Source organism: Macrobrachium nipponense, chromosome 35 (genome assembly GCF_015104395.2).
Source record: "Macrobrachium nipponense isolate FS-2020 chromosome 35, ASM1510439v2, whole genome shotgun sequence".
Lineage (NCBI taxonomy): Eukaryota > Metazoa > Arthropoda > Malacostraca > Decapoda > Palaemonidae > Macrobrachium > Macrobrachium nipponense.
Genome location: NC_061096.1, coordinates 21,100,757 through 21,105,006, shown reverse-complemented (window position 1 = coordinate 21,105,006; position 4,250 = coordinate 21,100,757). Strand labels below are relative to the sequence as shown.

Sequence of the window (4,250 nt, the reverse complement as noted above, 5' to 3'; positions counted from 1 at the left end):
ATATATATATATATATATATATATATATATATATATATATATATATATATATATATATATATATATATATATATATATATATATCGATCTACAAATGTCCGTTAATATCTAATTCGCTCCACCTCGGAATAAATATATTTTCATTTATGTTAACCGAAGGGGAATTTTTGTTTTTTTTAGTCGATAAGAAATTCCCCTTTGCGTAACATATATGAAAATATATTTATTCGAGTTAGAGCGAATTAGATATTAAAGGACATTTGTAGCTCGATGTATGTATATGAATCACGGTAATGTGATGTGACTTATATATATATATATATATATATATATATATATATATATATATATATATATATATATATATAGAGAGAGAGAGAGAGAGAGAGAGAGAGAGAGAGAGAGAGAGAGAGAGAGATATCTATACAATTCAGTGAAAATTAACATAAGAAGATGTTAGTATCTGATGCAGTTTGCAGCACCTTCAAACAGCTGCAAGGAACTCGAGGGAAATCTTGTTACAAATTTTGACAGCGTGGAAAGGAGGTCGTCATTCATCATAAAATGTAATGAATGATCTAGTTATTTATTAACTTGATGCTAAATAATAATTGCTTAATAATTCTCTATGCTATCATTGTTAAAGTAAGCTCTGGCAAATTGATGCCCTTCAAAAAAAGCTGCCTCTTTATAAAATAAAATTAATTTCCTTGTAAGCACACTCGAGCAGGTCTTTCAAACAGTACTCCTTAAACGCGAGGATCCCCTTGTAGTGGGAAATCCCTCTCTTCTCATTAATTGCATCATCCTCCCTTGTGATTGACCGTTGTTCACGTTTATTACCGAAGACGTTGTTTATAACCTGAGCTATTGACGTCAATAAAAGTTTTCATATGTTGCACTCTAATCCAGAAAAGTATCTGAAAATCAAGTGATATTCGGTTCTTTGTTAAAATTGTGGTAGTATTCTACATGAAAGTTACCTGGTTGTTGTTGTTACAATATATATATATATATATATAATATATATATATATATATATATATATATATATATGGACCACCCTTTTCATACCGAGAAATAAAAAATGCAACCTGAAAAAGAAGACGCCATGACTGAATGGCGAATTTACTGGCTCAGGTTTGCTAGGTTCTCGGTTCTCCACCATCTAATCGCATGGCAGTCCACTGCTCGAGTCAAGAAAAACAGCGTAGGGTTTATCACCTCATCTATGGATATTTGCTGAGACAGCGGAATGTTTTAAACTTCGTCTACAAGGAAACATTCCTTTTAATATATATATTATTATAATATATATATATATATATTATATATATATATATATAGATATAATGTATATAATATCTATACATATATAATATATATATATATATATATATATATATATTATATATATATGTGTGTGTGTTAATAATATATATATATATATATATATATATATATATATATATATATATATATATATATATCTGTGTGTGTGTGTGTGTGTGTGTGTGTGTACGTGTGTGATTTATTCTTTCCTGCAAATAATGATAGAAACTTAAGATATTTATATATGTGTATTGTATTTTCACTATAAGAGACAAGGTATTTAGGCACACAATAATCGCACTAGCAAAAGGTTTGGTAGTTTTTCTTAAGTACTATACTTATGTACTTGTTCGAAATGTCATGTATCAATACTCACGCGTAATGACTGCTTTGGTGAATTATCAAATTTTTATCTTATCCTTTCGTCTTTGAGACGGAATTGTGACTTTTCATTTTGTTCTGCCTTATCATTCACATTGTTTATTTTATAACTAGTGCCAGTTTCTAATGAATCACAGAATGTTTGTGAATATTATTAACGTTTCCTTACAAGTATTCAGTGATTGAAAGTTTGTATATGAAAAATGACATTTGGGTCGAATATAGGGGTGACTACCTGAATTCATAAGAATGAGAATTATCGAACTTTCAGTAGCAGAATCTTCGCCGCACAATTTTTCAGGTGAAATTCTATGAAAGTAAAATGAAACTTCTACGAACAATGTGCGCAAGAGTTTAGACGCGACGGTCACCTCGTGCTTAAAGAGTGGTCCGGCTTCACCTACCAGTGAACGATAACTGAATCACACTGGACGGGAGTAGGGCTACCGTCTAATCCTCTCTGTCCCTCGCGTTGGCGCACCAGCGTGCCTCACTACCAATTTTTCACCACTGTGGAATCTACGAAAGTACAGGCATGCTAGAACGTTTTACGCCTTTCCCGCTTCTACCTTTAGTCACTGTACTACCTAATTAAGTCTTTTCATTTACATTTCTTTTAATTAGGTAACCCCATCAAGACTGCTCCCTCGCCTCACAAATTGTTCTACTTCATCTATTTTTAGACAGAGTTGAGCAATTCCGTCTTTCTCCAGCCATGAGGTATATAAGACATTAACATGAAGCTCTTCTGTTTTCCAGCTGTTCATTAATAGAATTGGATACCCTGAGATTGTATGAATGCATATATTTGGGATACGAACTTTGTGTGTATATATGGCCAGGAGCATGTGTTTGTGTTAATGAGTAAATCTTTCTAAAGGTTGACATTAAAATTTGTAAATGATTTATGGTGAAATCACCGAGATTGTATAAATACCCAAACCTGCTCCGGTAGTGCGAAAAGCATAAATGATAAACTGGCCTTGTTGAAAAGTCAGTAATAACAGAAGCACCCTGTAATGACCAAATACTTTCTGAAAAATACATTGACTCGATGAACAATATTCAATTTGTAACAAAGCTGCCTTCGAAAAAGTCAGATGGCATACTTGGACGTCTGCTTGCCCATGCGCATGTTTGCATGGTTGTAAGATTCTGTAACATTCCCATCTTGTAAAAGTTTCTGGGGAAATAACCCTGGTTGGGGCCACATCCATTTACAGAGAGGAAGGAGGATAGAATTGAGAACCTTAGGAAAAGCAAAGTATGAAGCTTTACAGTTCTCCGCTGAAATCGATTTTTGACAGAAATGAAAGCAGCGTTATCATTGGACTCGAAGGTTCTTTTATTCATCTGTTTCAAGGCTTTTGAGAAGGACATTGGGCAAGACCTTAAAAATTTTAAGACTGGGAACAAAAGATCCTCAAGGTTTTTTCAGAGAGGAGCACAAGATCTGAGTCAGATAAAACAGGATGCCACCAGTAGACACAGCACTGGGAAACCCATGTAGCTCTAGGTTTTCAACTTGCATTGCAATATCTATATCGGATTGTAGAAGTCACTACGCAAGAGTTTCTCGTGTTGTTTTTCATTTTATTATTTTTTATATATATAATCTTTCTCGCTCATTTATTAAGTAAATAAGTAAACAAACACACATATAAATGTGTGTATGTGTGAAGTTAAAAACTAAATGGTACTATTTTAACTGTTTGTTGTCATCTTTTGACATTGTTTCTCCATATCATGCAGTCATAGTGTTGCTCATACCTAATCTCTCCATTGGTTTACACACTTAACAATTACTAACAAAATAATTATCTTCTGCTCTGAACTTTGTAGTTAATGTTATCGAGATTAACCTTGTCAGATTTTTTTACAGGTATAACAGTGTGTGGCAGACATAGGTTTTTAAGTGCATGAAAGAAATTTCGTATATCTTTAAATGAGTAATTATATCTAGATCTTGATATACTCGTATGTTCAATTTCAAGTATAAGAATTTTTGCCAGCTTGTAAGTAGGGGAACTAAACGAAGACAGAATAGGACACGGGTAAATTTAGTTAATTCGTTCCTGGAATCCTTTACTTTCATTTTCTGGGGCAAAATATCCGTCTACCAGTTTCTCCATAAAAATTGCTTGTTACATCGTTGATTCTTGGATGTCAAAAGAAAACAACAGTAATATGTAGTATCTAGTGAAAGTGCGGACGTGTCCTGTAAGACTTTCAACCTTGTCGTTGTATTCTTGAAAATGCCACAAGATATGGCGATAAATAGTTAACCCTCCTACATTTTCGACGACAAACTTTTGTCCGATATAATCAAACACATAGGTACACACAAACAAGTGCGAACAAACATTTGCACAGGTGCAATGTGTTTGTTTTGTATTTTGTTTGCCAAGTTCAGTAATTCCTTTATGTTCATAAAAGTAGATAAAAAAATTATATAAAGGTAAAAAAGGGCTTTTATTTCGCCTATAAATGAATTCAGTTATCGGAATTACTATTATAATTAGTTTTTGCCGGTGTAA

At 32.8% G+C, this 4,250-nt stretch overlaps 1 protein-coding gene across 1 annotated transcript in view; it reads right to left on the bottom strand.

Annotated features, from left to right (window-relative positions):
• Nucleotides 1–2,102, bottom strand: part of LOC135208469 (general transcriptional corepressor trfA-like) — a 156,697-nt gene extending 154,595 nt beyond the window's left edge. The window contains exon 1 of the mRNA XM_064240682.1: nt 1,709–2,102. The gene's annotated coding sequence lies outside the window, so the exon portion shown is untranslated. The remainder of the gene's footprint in view (nt 1–1,708) is intronic.
• Between the last annotated feature and the right edge of the window lie 2,148 nt (nt 2,103–4,250).